The sequence below is a fragment of the Pinus tabuliformis genome, chromosome 4_2, assembly GCF_031772625.1.
Source record: "Pinus tabuliformis cultivar Carrire ecotype Pingquan chromosome 4_2, CPIR1, whole genome shotgun sequence".
Classification (NCBI taxonomy): Eukaryota; Viridiplantae; Streptophyta; class Pinopsida; order Pinales; family Pinaceae; genus Pinus; species Pinus tabuliformis.
The window spans coordinates 904,665,862-904,692,941 of record NC_142304.1 but is presented as its reverse complement, the minus strand read 5'-3'; positions in this window follow the sequence as shown (position 1 = coordinate 904,692,941).

The window sequence follows — 27,080 nt, the reverse complement described above, 5'->3', positions numbered from 1 at the left end:
TACTCTGTGCGTTACTGCACTTGCAGCGATCTAGTCAGAGTTGGTAGGTCTTCTTGCAAAGATCTCCGCACCAATAGAGTGACTCGAGGGCGAGTGATGATGTTTGTGTTGGGGGCCTATTGGGTGCGGGATCCCCCAAGGGAAGTTTTGGGGCTTAAAGCCCAAATTTTCATGAATTTTGTAATTTCGATGCAAAGACTTCGCATTTTGTGGGCGCAGAGTGTGTAGTTTGTAAAAGAGTCATAGGGTTGTCCATGCTTAATTTTGTTATTGTAATATCGGCTATAGAGATCCACCCATGGTCCGCAGACCATGGGATTGTATAAATAAAGCGACGCTCTAAGTAATTTGAGAGAAAAATGGAAGATAACCATATGATGTGTGCAAGATAGATCTGAAATGTAAAGTCTAGTTTTGGGTCGTAGAGTAGGAGAAGGCCCTGCAGCTGAGTGCAGAGAGGCATAGTAGAACACACTTGAGTGTGCAAACCCCTGCAGCTGAGTGCGTAGGGTGAGTCGAGTCTGTAATAGTTGGAAGTATTAATAAAGAGAAGTTTTATATCATTTATGCATATTTATTTCCTGTTTTATGCATCTGGTATATTGGGTATGAATTTTACTTCTAATTATTATATGATGCACCATTGTATATAATTTTGTTGATTAAGTGAATGCAAGTTGGAATATCTATCTACGTGAAGATAAATAAGATCGGATAACAAGATAAGTAAGATACTTAGCTTAGTGAAAGAAATAGCATAGTCCGTTGCCATAGGAGCACGAAATCATCTCAGCCCCTAGTTAGGGCTGTGCAAAAGACGATTATAACATATCGTGAAGATACTAAAGGTTAGAATAGTGTGCAAAGCAACTTGTGTGAAGGTAGGTCTAGTTGGACTAACCCAATATCACAGACATCTCAAGGGTACAGAAACTTGGTTCCAGCATCCCCCCAGACTGCTTCGGTTGAGACTTCAGTTCACGCTCCATGGGCTAATGCCGAAAGGGCCAGTAGTGTAGGGATTTGTTTGGCTAAATAACTTCGAACCTGGGTGAGGCCCCAATAAGCCTACAAAAAGGGAACCAGTTCCTAGGAAATCCACATAGTTGTTTCAAAAATTTTAAAACATTGTTAAAAATTTATTAAAATGTTCTTAGAGGTGATATATTTCCTTATGTAACAAAAATGAAAATTGGAGATGAATCTCTATGCCCAAATTGGCCTTATATTAGCAAATAATTTACATATTTTTCCTGAAAGTAGAGTTGATAAGAGGTTAGAGTTTATAACTTGGGCCCTTTAATAAAATTCAAAATTAAACTCTAAGATGAAATTTTGAATGATTTAAATGAATAATGGATGTTTAGAAGTAGCTGAGAGCCTATTAACATGCCTTTGAATAGCACTTATAGGTATTCACTCTAACTATTAAAGAAACATAAAATAAATATGCAACTTGTTCAAATAAATATGTTATGATCATCCACATGATTTAAAGAAAGAAAATGAATATGGAAAACACATAAGAGAAATAAAAAATTCTAAAATATAATAATATGTAATAAAATCAACCTCTTGAATTTTATAATTATCTCCAAGGAAGCCAAAATGATTACACAAGTACAAAAAATTTCAAAAATCTGAACCCGTTTCTAGTGGTTCTCATATTAATTTATGAAAATAGTGTCAAATTCCATCTTGGAAAGATCATATGATGGAGATTATGATTTCACTAAATTCCTCTTTTCGAGAGGACCAAAATCAACCTCATTTGGACAAGAAGAAGTTGGATTTTGAATTTATGTATCCACACATGTACATTTGGACAAGTTGGCCTCAACATCAAATGTAACCCCATGGATGCTTGTAAATAAAAGATACCTCAAGATCATTTGGACACCATAATCAAGCATCTTCCTCCCCTTTCATATTGTTTGGTTTGCATAATTCTAATGGAGGAAGCTCGCGCAAGGTCCGAAATTACATGTCTGAGGCTCACGCATTGTTGGCTTAGTGGAGCTTGACCCAGGTTTAGAAATGATTTATCTAAACAAATCCCGATACTACTGACCCTTTCGGAAACATTCCACGGAGCGCGGACTGAGGTCTCACTCGAAGTAGTATGGGAGGTTGCTAGAACCAGGTTTCCACACCTTGGAGATGTCTGATGAGCTCTAGTGGTCCGCGGCTCGACCCAGTGCACACGTCGCTACGCACACTTACCCGTACCTCGTAGCCTGAGATGCTACCTTCGCGCAGCCCTACTCGGGGGCCGAACAACGTTATTACCCAAGTCCTTACTAGTAGCCCCATATTAGTTGATTAACCTATCTTATTTGTACACTTTCAGTTATACTTAACAATATTCCCAATTCATACAAGTGTGCATAGTAAAGCAACAAAATAATTGCAAGTAATATGAAACATGTAATAATTCATAATAGATACACAGAATTGGTAACACAACTTCCTTTTATTATTCTCTTCCTTCGGTTATAGACTCAACTCTACCTTGCGCACTCAGTTGTGGACTCTACTAGGCCTCTGCGCACTCAGCTGCAGAGCCTCTTCCTACTACTACAACCCAAGGCACTTAGGCTCCTCCTTTTTGCTTCGCTATCCTATTTTGTCCATCCAATTCCATCCATTCATTAATTACTTTACAACTTAGAGCCTTGCTCTTATTCAATCCCATGGTCCGCGGACCATGGGTAGGCTGACGCTACATTCAAAACTCAGGGCGGACAGCCTTATGGCTCTAACATACAATTTACGCTTCGCGCCTGCAATTTTCGGAGTCTTTACAACAATAAGAATTAAAAACTTGGGCTTCGAGTCCCAAAACATGTTGTGGGGGGGATTTCATGCCCAACAAGCCCCAAACACAAACATTGTGACTCGCCCTCGAGTCACTCTGTTGGTGTGACGATCTTGGTGTGGAGTCCCTCCAACTGGTCTCAAATGGTCCCGATGTCCACAACACACTAAGCTACTGCTTGCTGTACCTGATGCATCCATTCCTTGGAGAGCTCTATGTCTGTCGTGTTGCCCTGCATCTATGCATGCATCTCCTGAATGTGCATGAGATTTCCTTCAATATCTATCATGATTGTCAAGGCTTCGTCAATCTATGGCTGAATGCGTGCTTTTAGAACTACTTACTTATGGCAGGCCATGTCCACTTGTTCCTTTAATTCCTTGGCTTGTTGCATCCTTGCAAGCTGCTCAGTGTGGACTACTATCTTTGCAGTTGCTATGATACTGTCATACTGTTGCTGGAGTTCACGCACCTCTGTCTCCAGCCACTGGATGTTGGGATCCTCTTGCAAAGTCGTGAGGACCTCCAGTGCCTATTCCAACATATTCGTATAGTCTCGCACTGCACTTCCAATATCTTCCAACCCTACTATAATAGTGTTGGCACACTGTTCTCTGATTTCTCGGGGAGTGGAAGGTTGCGCCTTCAACCATAGATCGACGATCTAGAGATTCACCTCTAGCTGCACCCCTATCGTCTCTTCTCTTGCCTCGTAGACTCCACTTTCCAAACTATGGATCCACACTTCTACCAGTGGATTTGCTGTGATAGCCAGCTCTGGGATGTGTCAGCAAGCATCATCTACCATCTACACAAACCGTTGATTCTGTGACACCCACTCATTGCACTGCAAGCTGAGCTACTCCATATTGATCTTTTATTCACTAAGAACTTGGATCGTGCAATTATCCCTAGTGTGCATCTTTGCAATTATTCCATCCTATAGTTGATATAGCTTTTCCAGGGGAAGGGTAGCTAGATTAAGGCCAAGGCCTTTCAGCATGCTAACCGATAGTCGATCCATTGCATTTGAAAACACTACGGCTCCCTCTGGAAACATCTTGTGTTGGCCATCCTTGCGTGCAGCATCTGCTCTACTTCTGAAGTTCCAGCTGCGAAGTGTGTGGATAGAGCACCTTCCTAAGGAGGGCGCAGCTGTAACTCCTGCAGCTGCGTCCTGAGGGCCACCAACACAGTTTATGAACTCTTGAAGTGCTTCACTTGTGACATCGTGAACCTTCTCACTGATGTCATGGAGATCACCTTTAGTTAAGGTGATTGGGTCAATGGCCAAGTTTGAGGCCTTGACCTTCTTCCTTGGGCTCAATCTCTCTGCAATGTGCGGGCGCTTGAGCTGTGTGGATGTGGTGCCTAGGTCCATGCTCCCTTATGCTATTTCTATTTCCTCTACCTCATGCCCTGAGGATGTTGCTTGGACTTTGTCTTCTTGTACTGTTGCTACCTCTACTGTTTGCGCTACTACTATTGCTTCTGCGGCCTAATTCTGCTCTCTGGCTTTCTGTGCAACTTCGCGCATTGCCCATACCTCAGCTACTACTTTTTCATTCTGCCTTCTCTTTGCTAATTGAGTGACATGCATCTTAGCATCATCCTTTTTCTTCTGGGCTTTCTCCTTCTCTAGTTCTGCCAAGTCTGGAGCGTGCCATTCGGGAGGCCATGTCTCCAAGATAGTAAAAATTGCGTCGTCGATGGCTACAAATAGTAGTTTCATCCACTGCTTCACTAGATCCTTTCACACCCTGATATAGATGTTGTGCATATTAGCTTTAAAGTTTGCAAAACTATGCAGACTATTGTGCATCGTAGGTGATAGGTGCGGTCTACTGTTGATCCACATCTGGATGCATACCTCCATGAGCAACAGAAAGTTTTATGTCAAGAATCCATTTCACATCCTTGGTAGCCCAGAGCGAAGCATACTTTGTGGCCTCTGGTAACTCTCTGTCAATGTTGGGGATCTGACTATCCTCTGGAAATTCTCCCGCCACCAGTAATATGGATAAGAGCAACCACGTGTAGTGGAAGGTCTTACCCTTCTCCTGGGCTTTGCGTCAGTTTATCAAAAATTCCTCGTAAAGGAATTCAGCCTAGTTGAATTAGACCCCCTCTGTGCACTGCTCGAACAATGTGACCACAAGCACTGATACCTCATTAGCGTGACATTTTCTCATAACTTTACCAGCTAGGAGTTGACTTGTGATGCGCACCCCCTTGTCCCTGATGCTGGAGATGGCGTATCCCCTCTTCTTTTTCTCCAGCTTATACTTTGCCTTCATGGCTTCTGCGAGAGCCAAATCACTACCTTTTCCGGCTATAGTTGCAGGGTCCTTTCCCTTATAGGGGAGCCGAGAGATATGGTGAATGAGGTCTGTCGTGATGGGAATATGCTCCTCCAGACATAAATACCCGTCATGCACCACGTAGAGTAGTTGCCTGATGATGAAAATGGCAATGGGCATGCGGTGGAAATGTGGTATCCATAACAAGTGTAGCAACCCAGCCTTTTCCACACCGCGCAACCATCTTTGCAGCTTTAATGCTATCACCGCCCCCTCAGTATTCTGCTTCATCAGATTTTCTGTCTCCAGGTGCGGGAACTTTTGGCAGTCAGCAAGGTCCCAGTCTTCAAATTTCATGGTTGGCACGTGACTTAGGTGCGCGCCCTCAAATACAATGCCATCGAGGAGGAGCGCAGTCTAGAGTGAACTCTTCGTTGGATCCAAATCCTTTGGTACTTGGTCTTTCCTTTCCATGGAGGGACATACGTGGGTAGTTTTTCTGCAGAGTGCAAGGGTTGGATATCCTCCTCCACATATTCTTCTTCTTCTACAGTGGCGATCAGGGTCTGTAAGTCTTCTTTGTCCTCGTCAGTTTATATTGTGACTGCTTTTCCCTTCTCTTCCATGGATAGTTTGTTGTGTCATAGATTCCTCGAGGACATGCATATTGCACCCATTACCTGTTTATCTTTCTTGGGCCACAGTGTTGGTGGGCTCCAGTATTGTAGCAATAATGCTACAACTCCTGGAACTCCCTTCTTTAATTTTATCAACCCGGCAGTTCGTAACAAACTTGGAAGCGACGGTGCTGTATGCACAAGTACTAGCTCTTGTCGCAGCTGTCACTTGGTCAGCTGTCACAAGTCCGCTAGGGGCTTAAGCCAACTTCTATGAGCTCTTAGAAGAAGCTTGTTAACTGCTGGATGAAAGCTAACTCAAAGGAAGTTGATCTACTTGCGGAAAGAAACTGAAAGCCAAAAAGAAACGCAAACCCTAGCAAACCCTAATTCTACCAGCTAGTCCTACTGACGCGAAGGAGAGCATGCAAACTACTAAAAGAGATGCCATTACTTCTATGAAGGTAAAATACATGTGTCTAGACTACCTCTATCTGAAGAAAACATCTTTTTGTATTTTTGTTTAAGTTGTTGGAATTATCATGCATGTGCTTCTAACTATTTTTGACTGTGCAGAGGTGGATCAAGGAGGAGAAATGCTTGGGAAAGGTTGGGAAGGTTCGGAGAGGGCCTAAGGGGTCCCTAACACCCTTCTAGAGAGTTTCACAAAGTTTGGCTGCCAAGAAACCGCGTTTATGAGCTTCTACAGGAAGTCTGCAGGGGTTCTACAGGATGTTCAGGATTTCTACAGCTTGTTCTGTAATTCTTCTACAGGATGTTTCGAAATGGGATTTTGGAGCATGGATGGAGGGAAAAAGATGGAGGAATGAGTATGGAGGTGAAATAGGGGTGTGAAGAGGTCTAGGACTTGGTGGATGAGGCTAAGGAGCGATTGGATTTGTTCAAGGATGGAGGAAGCGATGATGCACAAGAATGTAGAAATTAGGGCAAGGTGGGGAAAGTATGGCAAATGAAGGGTATGAATCATGGACTAAGGGTTGGAGCAGATTATCTGATGGATTATGGGTAGATAGAGAAGAATAACAAGTGGTCTGTAAGTTATTTTTCGAATTTAACAAATGAATACTTGGAAAATCAAGAACCTAATTACCTTGACCTAATCTGACCTAGATAATAGCAAAAGAAATGGAACAGAAGTTTATTTGCACAAAATCAGATGAACTGATTATGCAACTAAGCAATCATAACCCTAAGCATGTAGTCAAAACTGATATCAAGTTTGACAACTAAGAATCCAACACTAATACTTGCATGGTGAAGCAAAACAACGTTTTTGTGGGCAGCAAGGTCACCTTTCTCCCAACTCATGATCCCACTGAGGGAGAGGTAAGATCAGAGGTGCTTGAGCCCCTTTTTCCAAGGATCCTTTATGTTATTAATCTATCCAAATCAATCGGAACATGAAAATCTACTTTAATCATAAAAAACAACCTAAATAACACAATAAGTTTTAAATCTAAATAGCAGATTTTACTCTAAGAATGCAGCAAAGACACATAAAGGTAAACAAAGGAGGTACTGGGCGCTTGAGATGGGCCCAACCCCAAGAGCTACAACCTCCTAAGAGAGATTTAGAGCTGGTGCAAAGCTGGATTCATCTTTATTGATCAAGAAATGAAGAGTTACATCAAAACTGTCCACAAGGAGAACTTGAAAATGAGCTGACAGCAAAACTAATCTATTGCCTAAAAATCGAACTACAAAATGACTACAACAAGACTATGAAATGACTAACTACCAGCTAACCAAAATGAGGCCCTAAGCCTTCTTATTTATACAAATTGAGGACCCAACAGTCCTCCTAAACTTTAGGGACTCGGCTGCCCAAAACTTGTAGTTAACAGCAGTCCTACTTGACTTGCTTGGCTGCCCTTGTGCTAATTGATTTGGTGGCCCTTGAACTCCGAGCTGATGGTGGAGAATTTGAGGTAAGGGCCCATAAATGAAGGGGACACCTTCCTACAAATCCTCTCCCTTGTTCTCCCACGAATTTGGCTGCCAAGTGCTCATTAAAACCTTCAATTTTGTCTCCAAGTTGAGCAAAGAGGCTACACAAAGCACCCATTAGACTTGTTGGCATAATGACTAACCCAATTCACTCTATTAGCATAAATATAATAAAAAACATGCAATAAACTAATGAGAATGGTGGATTAAGTTGAATTAGGAGGTTGAATGAGCCAAAATAATTATCCATTTTTGGCGCTCATCAAGTGTTCACGGTGATTTGGGAATTTCTATCACCACCCTGGTGCCTTCTAGGACATCCCCCACCATTTGGGTCTGTGCCGCCTCACCGGTGGTTACCTCTTCAATTCCCAACCTATACTTAGTGGTTGTCATCATCTCTAGATAGTATTCTGTCTCTCACGACCTTAGAGGCTCAATTATCACTTGGCTTTCAATGCTTTGTGTTCTACTCAAGTGCTAAATTCTCAGATGACTAAGTGTTGTTCACTGGCCAAACCTTTGAGTTTTATAGCATCTTTTGAATTCAAATTCGACTGTTCCCCCCAACTCCAGGCCATCAATGCTTTCTTGGCGGCAAATTTTCCCAAATCTTTCCCATAACTCGCGTCTTAAATGCTCGTCGCCCACTCCATTTGGCCTCAAATCAGATATCCCATCATGAGTATTGACACCAACGATCACTTCCCAACCAACTCGTGCGGCAACGCAACCCTCCATGCACGGTCATGAACCCTGTGACATTCTGCTCCTACACACATATCCCACAGTGCACAACTCCTAGGTAGAATAATTTATAGTCCTGCACTCTCTTTTAGCTGCCTGGAACACTGAGACTATACTTCCTACGGCTAGTCAGGTGGTCACACCACCCTTGGGGGGCTCCATCCTGTCCTTTTTGGTGGTTTGTGGAAGCATCCTACCTTCTATTTTCAAGTTTTGCATTGTGTTCTTTGTAGAAATTTTGAATAATATAACACTTATTCACAGAGATTATCCTGATCATACACTATTTGCAGAATTCATGCATAATACATAACCTCCTCTACCATTGATCATCAATTTGTGGAATTAAGAAACAATCGCATGCGCACATGGAAACATCAATCACACATATCAACACAGTATGTAATGGCGGAATCATACAGCTGAAAACACTGAACTATCTGTATATTATAATGATAGAGAACATGTAACAATAAATAGTACAATACTCCTCACAAGTACTCAGTACTATCTCCACCTGCTACACATAAACTAGCTCAGATCTGAACAAGTCACGAGTTCAAATCTCCTCCACTGTTTGCCTACCTCTATTACGCAATCCAAGTTGAGAATAGATCTCATCCAAGTTCAAATTCCCTTGTCTTGTACTGCGCAATCCTCATTGGCAATCTCAATCAATGATTGTGCAAATCTCATGCACAGCTATAGTCACAACTGATAGTAGTCTCACCCTTTCACCCACCTCTAACACTTGTCTCCACTGAACTGTCCATGCATTGAGTTAACTGATGTATTATTTAGTTGATTTATGAGTTAATAATTAGTGAATTAATTAATAATTAATTCACATCACTCACCACTAGTGTATTTGGCAGTTAGACTAAATACAACTAGTTCAACTAAGTCAAACTGAACACAACTCCATCAACTCCTGAATCAACTCCACCAAACTCAATCACTTGAGTTGTAACTGAAGTCCATCATGCAATAGCTCAACTAACCCATAGGAAAAGCATATTTCCTTCTAGCAATTGCATGTGCCACATCTGTAGCTTGAACTGAAGTGCTGCAAGAGGATAAGATAATGTTTATATTCCAAATATTATTAAGAGCTAATAATATTCGACTGTTCTATTTTTAGATTGGCAGTCTAAAAATAGACTCTGCCCATATGTCTAAAAATAGAGGTCCATCTATTTTTACCAACATGACCAATCATCCATAAATATCATCCTGCAACTCATAGACCATGATCCATATGTCTAAAAATAGACTTTGCGCCAAAAATAGCCTACGGGCCCACTTAGTGAAGGCGACTTCTTTTCACTAAGCTCCATCATCTTGTTGCATTTTCAACACTCCCTCTCAACAAGATATGGATTATCTACAACCCCTATCCTGCCTCTGTGGTATTCAAATTTTCTCCTGGTGAGCACCTTCGTCAAGATATCAGCATCCTGATCCTCCGTGGGAATGTATGAAAGTAACATGATTCTCCGCTGCACACAATCTCTGATATGATGGTACCTGATGTCGATGTGCTTGGATCTATCATGAAATATTGGATTAGCCGATAGTTTAATGCAACTCTAGTTATCACAGTAAATCACAATAGGCTCCAAGTGTGAATCGAACAACCCGACTAGGATCTTCCTCATCCATATAGCCTCGCATGTAGCCAAACTTGCTACCATATACTTGGCGTCTGCTGAACTGAGTGCCACAGATCTCTGCTTCCTGCTGTACCAAGAAACTGTTGTCGACTAGGAACTGAAGATCCCTCCAGATGTGCTCTTTCTGTCCATTGGGTTCCCTGCCCAATCTGCATCCGTGAAGCCACATAGCTTCACCTCATCCTTTTGTCTGTACCACAATCCATATCCCGATATGCCTCTGAGATAACAAAATACATGCTTGCTTGCCTTCCAGAAGAGCTTGGTTGGCTTAACCATAGCTTGTGAAAGCTGGTTAATAGCATAGCATATATTGGGTTGTTTATTGAACAGATACATAAGCGACCCCACCAACTGTCGATAAATGGTGGCATCCACTATATCCGCTGAAGTAGCATCCTCCTTCATCCAACCTCTAAGAAGAGGAATATCAACACGCTTGCAACCATGCATGTTGAACTTCCCCAATATCTCCCGGGCATACTTACCCTGAGAAACAAATAGTCCATCACTGCGCTGCCAAATTTCCAATCCCAGGAAATAATGAAGGAGGCCCAAGTCCTTCATCTCAAACTCTCTAGCAAGATCCTCCTTGCATGAAAGTATCAACAACTCATCTCCCATCAAAATCAAATCATCTACGTAAAGTACAATGATCAGCAACTTACCCTTTGATCTTGGGACAATCTCCCATGCACTGTTTCTGACAATCGAATCATACTCTTCCACCATGGCATCTTCCCATGTGGGATCCTCCACAGCTTCCTCGAAAGAGGATGGCTCAGTCACGACAAATTTTCTCACAAGAGCCATGTATCTAGTGTACCGATCAGGTGACTGTCTCTATCTGCGTTGTGCTGTAGGTGGTCGTACAACCTTCTCTGCATCTTGAGACAGTCGCTCAGCTTCTGTAGTGCACTTTCACCCTCTGATGGTTGGCGTTGCATGAGTGGTCTCTTCCACTCCATGAACTTCATCTTGTGGCTGATCCACATCCTAAAGCTCATCCTTAGGAACTAATAGCTCCTCATCTACATGCAAGTGTGGCTCCCTCTCAAGCGAACACTTTATGGCTTTCTCCTCCTGAAATTTAATATCCTGTTGCACAACAGTCTTGCGACTGTCTAGAAAATACACACAATAGTTGTGGGGCGTATCAGTGTACCCCACAAATATCCCAACCTCTGTGGTTGGCTCCAGCTTCTTCCTGTCATCCTTTGTCACATGCATGTAAACAGGAGAACCAAAAATCCTCAAATGGGAAATATCAGGACTCTTACCAGAATAAGCCTCCTCGGGTGTACTCATGCCAAGTATCTTATGAGGACAACGGTTCTGCACATATACTGCAGTATTTCATGCCTTCACCCGCAAGTGAAGGGGTAGGCCCTGATCATGCAACATCGCCCATGCAACACCCACGATCATTCTGTTCTTCCGCTCAGCAACCCCGTTCTGCTGTGGGTTATGGGGAGCTATGAGGTCTCTTCGAATCCCTTCTGTGCTGCAGAAGTCCTTGAACTTGCCAGAGATGAATTTACCACCATTATTTCTCATAAGAGCCTTAACCTTCTTCCTCGATTCCTTCTCGACCAGTGCTTTGAACTCACAGAACTTTGAGTATGTCTCGCTTTTCTTCTTAATGAAGAAGATCCAGCACTTTCAAGAGAAATCATCAACAAAGATCACATAGTACTTGTGCTTTACTGTCTAAGCTACTAAGAAAGGTCCACACATGTCTGTGTGAATTCACTCAAGGATCGTCATGGTGCGACTATCCTTCTCATGAAAGGAGGCTTTCACAAATTTTCCCAAAGTACACCCCTTGCACTGATCTGACTGTGAAAGAGTGCCTTTCGGAAGCCCAGTAGAAATCTGTTGCAGTATATTCAAGGCTCGAGGGTGAAGGTGGCCCAATCTTCGATGCCACAGCTCACCATCATCCCGGCTCACCAATCCTTCTAACTTGCATGCCATTGTTGTGCAGCCATCTACATGCAATTGATAAAGGTTCTTGACTCGAACCCCTATCTTCCAGGTTTCTCCAGTTGTCTTACTGCGCAGGAAAGCCTTTCCCTCGCTGAAGGCAACATCATATCCCTTGTCTTATAACATCGCCACAGAGATAAGACTCTTCTTCAATCCTATCACATGCATCACTTCCTTCAATACAAAGGGTTTACCAGACTCCCTCTCAAAGGAAATGGTACTGATACTGGTCGCACTGTATCTACCATCATCGCCCATCTCGATGTGCACTCCAAGATCTTTCTCATCCAGATCAGAAAACAAATCTCAATCTCTTGTCATGTGAAAAGATGCACCACTATCCAAGAACCATACCGATCCCATGACACTTCATACCAAGCATGCGATCAGTGAAAAAACCAGCTCAAACTGTGAGGCTAAGGCTCTCCCACTGCAGATCTAGCAGCTTCCTTATTTTTCTTCTTCTGCGGAAAATTTGTGGCATAATGTTCGTGCTGGTGACAGTGAAAACACTTCACCTTGGACATGTCCTACTTCTTGCCTTTCACACTAGAATGAGAAGCTTTCTTATTCTTCCCCTTCTTTTCTTTGGTAGCCAAAGCGCAATTTTCTTCATAAGATGCCTTTGATGAAGATCCATCCCTGGTATTCTGCCTGATCTCCTCTTGCATAAGATCTGACCAAAGTCTCTCCCATCCTGGAAATTTCTCCCACCATTGACAGAGTCCTGATAGGAATGCCAACTCTTCGGAAGACCAAGGAGAGCCAAGCTCACCAAGTCCTCATCATCGATAGTCAACCCCACACTTCCCAGCTCATCCCCTCATTGGGTGAACTTCGTGAGATACTTCGACATACTATCTCCTTTTTCACACTTAATGTTTCTAAGTTTATCCTTGAGCGCAAACTTCCTCTTGTCGCTCTTGCTTTGTAATAGATCTGTCAACGCTTTCCACATCAAGTATGAAGAAGCCTTTCCATGCAGGTTGGATACAATGTCATCTTTCATGCCCTCTAACAGAATCCTTCGACACTTTGCTATCTTCTTTTTCCAAGCCTCAACGTGAGCAGCATCAATAGGCTTTGGGACCTCAGCCTCTATGAACTCCTTTAACCCATTTTCATCTAACACCACCTCCATCTTGTCTTTCCATGCAATATAATTCAAGCTTCCTTCAAGGGCATACTCCAATCACAATCCGTTGAAAGACATTTCAACTTTGACACCAAGAAACACTGCTGCAAATTCGAATTCCACGAGCTCAAAACTCAACCGCTTCTGATCTAAAATTCAAGAGAAAAAATTATTTCTCGTACAAAGATTGACTATATGGGAATTTACTAGATATCTCACCTTCCAAAAGAAGGATGAATCCAGAGGCTACCTAGCTCGATTACAGACTCTCCCTGAAGAAATAAAATGTAATCACTTTCTGAATAATAGATCCGATGATCAACTTCACTCTGATACCATGTAGAAATTTTGAATAATATAACACTTATTCACAGAGATTATCATGATTATACACTATTTGTGAAATGCATGCATAATACATAACCTCCTCTACCATTGATCATCAATTTGCGGAATTAAGAAACAATCGCATGCGCACATTGAAACATCAATCACACATATCAACGCAGTATGTAATGGGGAAAGCATATAGATGAAAACCCTGAACTATCTGTATATTATAATGATAAATAACATGTAACAATACATAGTAGAATACTCCCCACAAGTACTCAGTACTATCTCCACCTGCTACACACAAACTAGGTCAGATCTGAACAAGTCACGGGTTCAAATCTCCTCCACTGTTTGCCTGCCTCGACTACGCAATCCAAGTTGAGAATAGATCTGATCCAAGTTTGAATTCCCTTGGATTGTACTGCGCAATGCTCATTGGCAATCTCAATTAATGATTGTGCAAATCTCATGCACAACTATAGTCACAACTGATAGTAGTCTCACCCTTTCACCCACCTCTAACACTTGTCTCCACTGAACTGTCCATGCATTGAGTTAACTGATGTATTCTTTAGTTGATTTATGATTTAATAATTAGTGAATTAATTAATAATTAATTCACATCACTCATCACTAGTGTATTTGGCAGTTAGACTAAATACAACTAGTTCAACTAAGTCAAACTGAACACAACTCCATCAACTCCTCAATCAACTCCACCAATCTCAATCACTTAAGTTCTAACTGAAGTCCATCATGCAGTAGCTCAACTAACCCATAGGAAAAGTGTATTTCCTTCTGGAAGTTACATGTACGACATCCGTAGCTCGAACTGAAGTGCTGCAAGAGGATAAGATAATGTTTATAGTCCAAATATTATTAAGAGCTAATAATATTCGACTGTTCTATTTTTAGATTGGCAGTCTAAAAATAGACTCCACCCATCTGTCTAAAAATAGAGGTCCATCTATTTTTACCAACATGACCAATCATCCATAAATATCATGCTACAACTCATAGACCATGATCCATATGTCTAAAAATAGACATAGTCTAAAAATAGACTTTGCGCCAAAAATAGCCTGCGGGCCCACTTAGTGAAGGCGACTTCTTTTCACTAAGCTCCATCATCTTGTTGCATTTTCAACACACTTCACCTTTTGGAACACACTGCCCTAGTCACTATACTTTGTGATATGTGGTCAAAGCCAAGGTAGTAGACTAACCAATTCACGACAATAGTCCTCCAACTTGTTAGTACGATCGTACATACCTTGCCTTACCATCCTGGGTTTTTTGATGAGAAATGCTTCCTTTATTTTGTCTTCCAGCTTCTTAACCTTCATGTCCATCAAAGCGCTTTTATCCCTTCTCCATACCCAATCCTTTTTGATTTTGCGAAGTCTAACGTTTTCCCATCGAATTTCTTACTGAAGTCTTATATGTTCTACTTCGTGTAGCTATGGGATTTCTTCATTTCGATCTTCGCGGATCATTGTATCTACAGGTGCTATTATGTGCGAACTAGACTTTGTGTGATCCACAGGGATTTCAGTGATTGTTTCATTCTTCAGCTTCAGAACTGCTCTCGCGGTCAGGGTTTTGCACATGGCCCTATAGGCCCATCGAACTGCTCGTACGTGCAGGTCCCAATTTGTGCATTTCACATGGTGGACCTTGTATAGAACTTCACACACCTTTTCAAAGGCTTTCTCACGAATAATCTTTGGCACAGTTCATCTTTCCTGCTTCTTCTTGTTGTTCCTATTTTCGACCGTGAGAGCGGTGTGTGTTTGTAGGGGCTACATACCATACGCCTCTATCCATCTAGAAAGGTGGGCGCGTAAGCTATTTTGGCCCTCATAGTCGGGTCTCATCCATAGCTGATGTTTTCTAAATCATATAAGCATCACCCTTCTGCATTCACACCAATGCTCAAAACTCTGCTGGTGTGTACCCCACCACCTTGCAACCGTAGCACGCAGTGCCCATTTCAGAGCATCGAACCGCTGTTGTTATGGCACTTCTCTTTCAAATTTTCTTAGGAATTCATCCACCGATGTCAACCCATCATACATGGACAGATCCCTTGCCTCTATTGCTACACATCGTAGCGACCTTATCATCATGTTGCAATTTAGCATAGTTACCTTGTCTAACCGGTTCTGTCGTCGTTCTACTTCCTCGTCCAAATCTAAAGTGCAGGAGCTGTCTCGCTCCCACGAAATTCTACCATCTGTTGTTGGATTCACCCAGTCTTGCTCTCATGTGGTTAACTTGTAGATACAATCAAGATTGTCATCACTATCATTGTTGCACACTGGTTCTGTGTATCGCGCTCCTTCGACAGGATCTAGTAGGACTACTATGCGTAGTGACTTTTTCTCAAAAATAATTTTGTGCTTCTTCAAGTTTATGACTCCATTCATATCACTGGCCGAATCTATGCCCAGTAGCACGGGATAGGGATTGTTATTGTCGACAATCTCTATCACTTTGAAATCCGCAAGTGCACTCACACCTTCATTATCCACCATTACTCCTTGCAATCTTCCCATGGGTAGGACCTTCTATTGGCTCTCCATTCACAATTGAATAGGAGACCACTGCAACACGGGCTCACCCATGTGTTCCCATGTCTGCTTTGGCAGTACATTTGTGTCTGATCCTAGATCCAAAATTCCTTGATCCATTTCATACTCACCAATTTGCGCAGTCAATCTCATCTCCCTTCATGTTCGTGATGTATGTTTCCCAAGATTTCGTGTTGGGTTGTGTTATATTCTTTCCACAACTAGCCCACGTAGTTAACCGAGGGGTTAGAGGGTGGGCAGAGCCCCCCTTTTTTACGTCGATTGTGTAGCAGGGGGCTTCGCAGCGGGTTTGAGGTGTACCCATAACCCCACTTTATGGGGTCCAGGGCAGCGCCCCAGAAAATTTTCGTTTTGGGCCCTAGGCTAGGTTGGGCAAATCCACCTATGGTTTTGTGCATGATTTTCACACATGTTTTTTGGACGCGATGGTTTTCGGTCCATGGTATTGGATGCTTCAGCATGTATAAATATGTATTATAACATTGAAAGGAACATAATGAAAAATCAAGCTGGCAGTCTTGGTTTTGGGATCCACGGGAAAATCTTTGTGTATAAGTGTTTTATGTGTTATGCTCTCGCTATTGTTTACTTTCTGTGTTTTAGAATTCGTATGCAGCTAATTTTTGTATGGGGTTAAAACCTGCATTTGGTATTAGAGCTATTTTGGCTTCAAGGGGATGCCTTTGTTGTTAAGGGTTTCACTCGGGCCTGTGGTAGACCCTGTTCAGTGGGAGATCTGTGAGATTGATTCTGGTGGTTAAAGAAGATGACGAGTAGTGGAAAGATAGAGATCAATAAATTTAATGGTCAGAGTTTTGACTTGTGGAAACTCAAGATTGAGGATCTGTTGCCAGTTAAATATCAGTGGATCGTGGTAGATCTGGGTACTAAACCAACAGGAGTGTCCGATGAAGAATGGAAGAAGTCAAATCGAAAGGAAAAGAGCACAATACGATTGTGTGTATCAGATTCAATATTGCTGAATGTATCTGGGGAAGCTACGGCGAAGGCTTTGTGGGACAATTTAGGGACTTTGTACCAATCTAAGTCTCTGGTGAATAAACTATTCCTGCAGAAAAAGTTGTATAACCTGAGGATGAAAGATGGAGACTTGGTGATAGAGCATCTGAATGCATTTAATACTTAGTTAGCATCTATTGATATTAAAAACTTTCAGATGAAGATAAGTGCATCAGTTTGTTGTGTTCTCTACCAGATTCGTGGGATAGTCTGGTTATTGCAATAGGTAGCAATGCAACTTCCTTACAATTTGATGAAATAGTCTCATCCCTGATGATGGAGGAGATGAGATGGATAAATATGGAGAGCCAGAATGGTGATGCCTTGTCTGTATGAGGACATTCCCAGAATAGAAACAAAAAAAAGTCATCGAGTGGGAGATCTAAATCTCCAGGAAAACCTGTAAAGGTGGTGTGCTAGAAATGCAGAAAGGAAGGGCACTACAAAAGGGACTGTAAATCTAAATCTCATGATAAAGGAAAGGCATCTGATGATGCTCCTTTTTCAGAGGTGAAAACCACCTCAGATGAAGGTGGGGATGGGTACTTGGCTTCTTCAAGTACACATGTAGATCATGAGGCATTGTTGATTGACTCAGGTGCATCTTTTCACTTCACTCCCCATACAGAGTTGTTCTGCGAGTATGAGAAATATGATGGTGGTGATGTCTTCTTAGGGGATGATAGGAAGGCTAGAATCATTGGTCACGGAAAAGTAAAGTTGAAGTTGCAAGGTGGAAGGGTTAGAACACTTCTAGGTGTTCTGCATATTCCTGCATTGGCCAGAAATTTGATTTTTGTAAGCAAGATGAATGATGGAGGTGTAAAATTAGTGTTCGAGAAGGATACTTGAAAAATGGTTTAGGGAGCACTGGTATTGATGCGGGGAGTTTGAATTGGAACTCTGTACAATTTGCAAGGTAGCACTGTTATTGATGGGTGCAATAGTTCTGTGGTTCCTGAAAGTGGAGCAAAAAATCTAGTGATCTCTGGAGAGAAGACCATGTTGTGGCATCAAAGGCTTGGACATATTGGAGAGAAGGGCCTTCGAATACTTCCTGGTAAAGGTATGGTAGAAGGTATGAGTAATAGCTCTCTGGATTTTGATTTCTGTGAAAATTGTGTATACGGGAAGTAGAATCGGGTGAGTTTCGCCTGTCGTAGTAAGAGCGTGAAACAAATATTAGAACTTGTGCACAGTGATGTGTTTGGACCTGTGAAGGTTCCATCACTAGGTAAGTGTATCATTTATAGATGACTTCTCAAGGAATACATGGATATATTTCCTTAAGAATAAATCTAAATCCTTTGATAGGTTTGAAGAATTTAAGGCTCTCGTGGAAAATCAGACAGAGAAGAAGATAAAGGTGCTGAGGATAGATAATGGTGGAGAGTTTTGCAGCAAGGAATTTGAAGAATTTTGTAAGTGTGGTATAGCATGATAGAAGACTACTCCATATACACCTTTGTAAAATGGAGTTGTAAAAGGAATGAATAAGATGTTGATGGAAAGGGAAAGAAGCATGCTTAGTGGTGCCAGGTTAGGACAAGAATTCTAGGCAGAGGTGGTGGATAGCACATGTTACCTGGTCAATAGGTCACCTTCATCAGTGTTGGAGGATAAGACTCCACAAGAAGTATGGACTGGTAAGAAACCCTATCTTTCACATCTGAGGGTATTTGGATGTGATGCATATGTACATGTTCCAAAGGAGAAACAAACCAAGTTAGATAGTAAATCTGAAAAGTGCATCTTTATTGGGTATAAGGATGGTTTAAAGGGTTATAAGCTTTGGAACCCAGTCACATGGAAGGTTGTTTACAATCGAGATGTGGTGTTCAGAGAGGTAAAAGATGTTATTAAACATGAAGTCCAACCAAAGGAACCTAAGAAGATAGAGTTTGAGCTTAAGGAGGAAGAATCAAAATCTACAACAGAGGAGGAATCCGAAGATGAAGAGCCACAAACTCCCGGTGTGAGGAGATCAGTTCGAGAAAGAAGGCATCCAAAAAGGTATAGTCCATCTGCTTTCTATTCAAATTTTTATCTATCTATTACTGACGATGATCCTAGAACTGTGAAGGAAGCAGTAGATTCAAAGGATGGAAAACTCTGGAAAGAGGCCATGGTTGATGAAATGGCATCTGTGCACAAAAATGAGGCTTGTGATTTGGTGGAATTGGCAGCTGGAAGGAAACCAATTTGCAACAAATGGGTGTTCAAGAAGAAGATAAATGCAGAAGGAATGGTGGAGAAATACAAAGCTCGGTTGGTAGCAAAAGGTTATTCCCAGGTGCCGGAAACTGATTTTGGTGTTATTTTTTCTCTTGTTTCTAAGGTAGCTGCTTTTGATTTTGAGGTAGAACAGATGGATGTGAAGACAACATTTCTTCATGGGGATTTGGAAGAGGAAATATACATGAAGCAACCTGAAGGCTTTGCGGTGAAGGGTAAGAAAGAACTAGTATGCAAGTTAAAGAAGTCTTTGTATGGGTTAAAACAATCACCAGGGACGTGCTATCAGAAATTTGATACATTTATACGGGGACTTCGCTTCACTAGAAGAAAAGCATATCACTGTGTGTATTTTAAATTAATTGGTGACCATGTTATTTATCTGGTCTTGTATGTGGATGATATGTTGCTGGTTGGAAAGGACAAAGAAATTATCCAAGATTTGAAGACCCAATTTTCCTTCAAATTCGACATGAAAGATCTTTGCGTTGAAAACTATATTTTGGGCATGGAAATTACAAGAGATCGGGCTAAGAGGAAGTTCTGGTTAAACCAGAGGAAGTATGTCGAGACAATACTGTAGAGGTTTAATATGCAAGATAGTAAACCGATGAAGGTTCCTATTCCTGTAGGTGTGAGGTTATCTGCTGAACAGTGTCCCAAGACACAAGAAGAGGAAGAGGACATGTCTTGTGTTCCATATGCAAGTGCAGTCGGTAGCTTGATGTATGCAATGGTCTGTACTAGACGAGAAATTGCACATGTAGTGGGAGTATTGAGAAGGTTTATGTCAAAACCAAGGAAGGAGCATTGGACAATAGTGAAGCAGGTTTTCAGGTATTTGTGTGGCATTAGTGATTATGATTTGTGCTACCAAGGAAGATTAGGATTGGACAGAATGTTGGATATTCATGGCTTTGTTGATGCAGACTAGGCTGGAGATCTGGATCAGATAAGATCTACAAGTGGGTATGTGTTTAACCCATTTGGAGGTGCAATTAGTTGGATGAGTCAGAAATAATATGTATTGGCACTATCAACTATGGAGGCATAATACATGGTAGCCACTCATGCAAGCAAGGAAGCAGTTTGGTTGCAGAGATTGTGTTCAAGTATGGGGTTAGTACAGGGAGCTATAAGGATAGACTGTGACAACCAAAGTGCAATTTTCTTGGCAAAGAACCCCGCATATCATTCTAAGACAAAGCACATTGATGTTCAGTATCACTTTGTGAGGGATATGATAGAAGAAAAAAAGGTGTTGCTGGTAAAGCTGGACACTTTGAAGAATACTGCAGATGCATTGACAAAATCTGTGAGCTCTGAGAAGCTCTCTTGGTGTAGAGGGACAATGGGCAGTTCAGGGTTGGAAAAATGACTAAGCTCCCTTGTGGCCCCCTGTGGAAAGAAAACAAAAAGTGGGAGAATGTTGGGTTGTGTTATATTCTTTCCACGACTAGCCCACGTAGTTAATTGAGGGGTTAGAGGGGGGCTGGAGGCACCCTTCATTGCGCTGATTGTGTAGTGGTGGGGGGGGGCACCATGGGTTTGAGGTGTACTCGTAACCCCACTTTATGGGGTCTGGGGTAGTGCCCCAGAAAATTTTGGTTTTTGACCCTATGTTAGGTTGGGAGAACCCAGCTATGGTTTTGTGCATGATTTTCACACATGTTTTTTGGACGAGATGGTTTTCGGTCCATGGTATTGGAGCTTCGTCATGTATAAATATGTATTATAACATTGAAAGGAACATAATGAAAAATCAAGCTGGTAGTCCGAGTTTTGGGATCTAGGGGAAAATCTCTATGTATATGTGTTTTATGTTTTATGATCTCGATATTGTTTATTTTCTATGTTTTAGAATTCGTATGTAGCTAATTTCTGTATGGGGTTAAAACCTACATTCCAGACTATGCGTGACTATCCTAACCTAGCGCACCTAGTGATAAGTTCCTATAGCCCTTTCACAACCTTGCTGTTGTGTAGCAGCTTCATACATGTCTCCAGAAAGGTAGTGAGCATTGAAGGATCCATATATGGTTCTAGTTGATCCTTACTACCTGAAGTGGAGGCCTCCATGAAGTTCTTCTTAGCTTCCATGAATGTCTCCTTTGTGCTTTCCAAATCAATTTTAGGTTCCTTTATAGGAGCCTTGTGAACCGACACACTTTCTTTAAGTTGCTTACCTTTTTCATCTCCTATCGTGATACTGCTCCGAAGCATGATGTTCACATTCGGGTCCTCTTCGTGCGGCTCAGACCCCATCATTTGTAGATTCTATGTCGAGGGAGGCTGGATTATTCCCTTATCATGCAACCTCTTTATCAGCGTAGGGCAATCCTCCATCTCATGGTCAAACTGAGTACAATATAAACATGATGCTCTTGTCGAATTTGTACAATCGTGGGCATAATGTCCCAGCCCTCCGCAATTGTAACAAATCAATTGTTTGCGACCTCTTCCCAGTCCCATTCCACCTTTACCTCATCTGTGCCCTTGAAATCTAGTGCACGCCATCCCTACATTTTGATGGAGGGCTCGTGTCTCAGTGTGGACCCTATAGGTGGGGGTTTGATCCATCATTAGTTCATAACTTCTGTAGGTGCATGCATCATGACCTACTGACCTACATAAATTACAGAACAATTGTTGGGATGTCTGTGTGTACATTTGTAATAGATGACAATTGCCTATAGCATGTTTTCCACCTATCTGACAGATCGCGCACCATAATGTAGTCACCACGCTCGGCCTTGATTGTGTGTCCAGTCTCAATGGCATCGGCTGCCTACCACCAAATAGTTTGTGAAGATTGGACAATGATCCTTGTCGTGTCCCTATCCGTTACATTTTATGCACCATACCGCCTTGCGCACCTCAGGGCGAGTTGTCCTGTCCTATTTTAAACTATGCATTTCTAGAGATAAATTTTTCAGTTACACGTGGATTTTTTGAACTGCCAGGCCAGGATCTTGTATAGGGGTCTCGTGCTATCTCATTGCAATCTCTAATGCTTTGGTCTAGGTGGATAACTTCTGCTCCGACAACACCATCCTTAGATGCGACATTAGTGACGCTACAAGCCTTGCATGGTGTTGCACATTCGTTAAGGTCATGTTAGCTTCGTGAATCATTCCCTTCAATCTCTGATCCAGTTCTGAAGGGGTCTCGCCAGGAAGCATCGCGATCTCCTTAAACTCGATAATCGACTGCGTCTCTGATTTCAACCTGCTAAATTCCTTGTTCAGCGTATCTTGGATATCCATGATCCCTACGTTTGGATTGTCGCTAGAGTGTTTAATGTACCATGCTAGTGCGCGATCCTACAATGTGATTACTAGTGTTTCTTTCTTTATGTTGTGATCATGACTTCATGTGCTTCCCATACAACCTTTACCACAAACCAAAATTGGTCCGGATCTTCATTCCCTACTCCTCTAAATACCAACAACTTTATTTCACTCGCCATACTGAAGTGTTGGTGGCGGAGGTGGTGTGGGCGGAGATGGAGGTAACGATGGTGAAACTGGTGGCAGTGTAGGTGGGGGTGGTATGCGCGGAATTCACTCCTTTATCAAACTGATCGTGATCCATGGAGAAACTTTTGTGAAATCCTCCTTGCTCTCTCGCGAGGGTGAAATCAAGGGACTAGTCTCTAATTCTTCGCTACTTCCATTTTTGTAGATCTTCCCACTTCGCATAGCCCCAAACATTAATTTATTCACATAACCCACTTTTCACACAGTAGAATTTTAATCCAGGTATTCAAATATTTTATGTATTTACCTCATGGTCCTTTGAGGAAACTTCATTCCGCCTCATTGTAGCTGATTGACGTATCTACCGTGAACTCGGTGATGAACCCTCCTATAACCCGATCGAGCCAATGGTCCATAATGCGTGAGATCTTATCTTCCAACGCTTCTAGTCTGCGTACCAATTTTGAAGTCCACATGATTGGTTTGTCGAGCCTACACCTCCCTTGACTGTTTGCTATCTTCGTGACCCACTCATACAACTTAGAGGTGAAGGATGCAAAGAAAATCTCGTGGATTTTTGTATATACGTAGCACTCTAAGCATTGTTCTTTTGATACCTATGGATTCCTATTTTCCTACGCTGCAAACTTATGAATATTTCTATCCAAGCACTTTTCAATTTCTTTCTTTATCGGATTCCAGTGACACAACATCAAACATCCCTTATGCAGATCCTGGTCCTAGCAACAGAACCATCTATTGGCTTAGTGGGGCCTGACCCAGGTTCATAAATGATTTAGCCAAACAAATCCCGGTGCTATTAGCCATTTTGTCAAGAGTTCGCAAAGCCCAGACTGAGGTCTCACCTGAAGTAGTATGGGAGGGTGCTAGAACTAGGTTTCTGCACCCTGGAGATGTATTATTAGTTTGAGTGGTTCGCGGTTTGACCCAACATGTAGGTTGCTATGGGTACTTACCCATACCTCGCAACCTGAGGTGCTGCCTTCGCGCAGCCCTACTCAGGGGCCAAACGTTGTGATTACCCAAGTCCTTACTAGTAGCTCGATATCAGTTGATTAACTTATCTTATTTGTACACTTTCAGTTATACCTAACAATATTCCTAATTCATACTGGTGCGCATAGTAAAGAAACAATATAATTGCAGGTATTATCAAACATGTAATAATTCAGAATAGATACACATAATTTGTAACACAACTTCTCTTTAATATTCTCTTCCTTCGGTTACAGACTTAACTCTACCCTACGCACTTAACTGTAGGGGTCTGTCCATTCAGCTGCGGACTCTACTAGGCCCTGCGCACTTAGTTGCAGATCCTCTTCCTACTACTATGTCTCAAGACACTTAGACTCTTGCTCTGTGCTATGCTATCCTATTCTATCCATCTGATTCCATCCATTCATTTGTTACATTACAACTTAGAGCCTCACTTTATTTATATAATCCCATGGTCCGCAAACCATGGGTAGGCTGACACTACATTCAAAACTTAGAGCGGACAATCCTATGGATCTAACATACATTTCACACTCAACGCCCGCAATTCACGGAGTCTTTACAACAATAGCAATTCAAAACTTGGGCTTTGAATTCCAAAACATGGTGTCGGGGGGATTTCATGCCCAACACACATGTTTACAGTTTCTATTTTCTAGTCACATGGTTACCAAAGGTCACATACGACTATAGTCACATACTCGTAGTGCTTTAGAGAGGAATTAGGAAGCCACAATCACTCACATAACATCTTGAAGGGTGATACTAAGACTCTGACATACCTCAAGGTAGATTCGACCACAGTCACTTGCTTACAGTGCTTCAGGGATTGATAGGGTGATAGTCATTTTCTCATAGTGCTCCAAGAAACGACCAAGATGTCATAGTCACTCAGAGGACAGATTAATGAGTGTGACTAAGGTTCTGAGATAGGGTTTGTCTCTTGACCATAGTTGACCATAGTTGACTACAGTTGACCAAAGACTAGAAGGTTTCCCTTTGTTGTACAATGATTTGAGAAGTCTGTTTTTGAATGGTATTGGGTAAATATTTGTTAGATTATTATGCATTGGTATCATTGTACTCCCTTCTAAAACATTTTATGACAATCTAATAAGAAGAGTATTTGGAAGGGTTTTCCCGCTAATGGGGTTTTTTCCCTTGTCTTTTAACAATTCAGTGTCTCTTGTGGTTGTGCTATTAGCTCCTTCTCATTACATCTATTGTTATATCTTCAATTAATATTTTATGATTAGAAACATTGTTAATAATTGGAAGCAATAATAATTGAAGAATTGAATCATGCTAAAGTAATTGAAACAACATAGATAATATGAAAATTAACATGGAATCAGAGCTAACATGAAGGACAAGCACAAAAGCAGACAAGCATTGAAACCATCATCCTTGGAAAGTTGAAGAAGCTTATCTATTCAAAATCAAGATGTCTTCCTCTACCTGAAGGAACATGAGAAGTTGGGTGACTCATCCAAATCTGTTGCATGGAAAGTCAGGTTGCAGATCATAGTTGACAACAATGATGTGTTGGACTATATTCAAGGAAGACTGCTCAAGCCTCCAGAAAATTCTTCCGCTTCAATTAAAAATAGGTACAAGAAAGGTGATTTCAAATCAAAGAAAATTATAGTTGATGGTTTACAAGACCATTTACTTGCATATGTTGTGAATTTAAGGAAGTTCAAAGACATGTATGATAAGATATTTGGTATGTATGAAATCAACAATTTGAATGAGATCATCTCTTTGAAATATCAACCCAAAAAGACTAATATGAACAAAGGATAAGCTATACAATGCTATATCATGAGGAAATCTTGCCTTAGATATCGATTGGAGAGAGTTGCAGAACCTATGTTTGATAGGAAATTAGTGATTATGACTCTTAGAGGTCTTTGTCCAATTTTGAGAAACCTTCATTACTACTATAAGCAACATGAATGTCCTCCTGTAATTTGATGAAATAGTTGGAAAGCTTAAAAAGGAATAATCAATGGTGATATCAAGAGGAAGAATTGAAAAACATGAAGATAAAGAGCACACTTCATATATCACTCATGAAAAAAAAAGGGGGGGAAGATGAGGTCCATCAAGAAAGTATCCTCCTCAAAATGCAAAAAGAAGGAATGGTAGAACATCATCTCATATTGAATGCTATGATTCTCATAAGAAGGGAGATTATACATGATATTGTCTTGAGAAGAATAAAGTACCACACTAGAACACTAGAAGAAACAACTACAAATATAATAATCAGAGGAATGGATGTGACAAAAAATATGAAAGAAGAAGAAGAGATGCATGAAGCGACCAAGAAGAAGATCATCCCACAAAGGAAGTCAAGATTTTCGGGGTATGAAAGTAATGTTGCAAACCAATTTGAATATATTCTTATTTCTAGCCTTACTAGTTCTTCTCCTCTGGATTCATGGAATATTTGGCTGGTTGATAGTGGGGCCACTCATCAATTCTCTCGATATAAGGAATTCCTCTCTAATATAGTAGAGAGGGAGTCTAATATGAAGATTACTCTTGGAGACAACTCCACTCATCCCGTGAATGGTTTTCGGTCTTTCAAATTTCATTTGATTTTTGGGGAATCAATTTTGCTGCATGATGCTATGTATGTGTCAAGGTTAAAGAAGAATTTTGTATCTACATATGCTTTGGTAGATGGAGGGATTAGGGTTCCCTTCATCAAGTGAAGAATTTTGACTTGGTCTGTTGGTTCATCTATGATAGATGCATTCACATTAGGATCAATATTTCAAAGACTCTTAGAGTCACTAGAAGACCACTTCTAGCATTGGTTCATAACACTATTAATCTAAGCAAGTTATGGCACCAAATATTGGCTCATTTATATCATGATGCTCTTCCTAAATTGAAGAAATTGGTATCTAGTATTTGGAATGTTCAATCCCAGCATGATGGAGTGTGTTTAGGTTGTGCGAGTGAAAAAAAGACAAGGGAACCATTCCCATCTGGTGAGAACAAGGCAAATGACATCCTCCATATCATTCATTCTGATCTATGTGGTCTGATGCCCATGCATTATATTGGTTGTCATGTTTACTACATCATATTAATTGATGACTTCTCAAGAAAGACATGGATATACTATTTGAAGC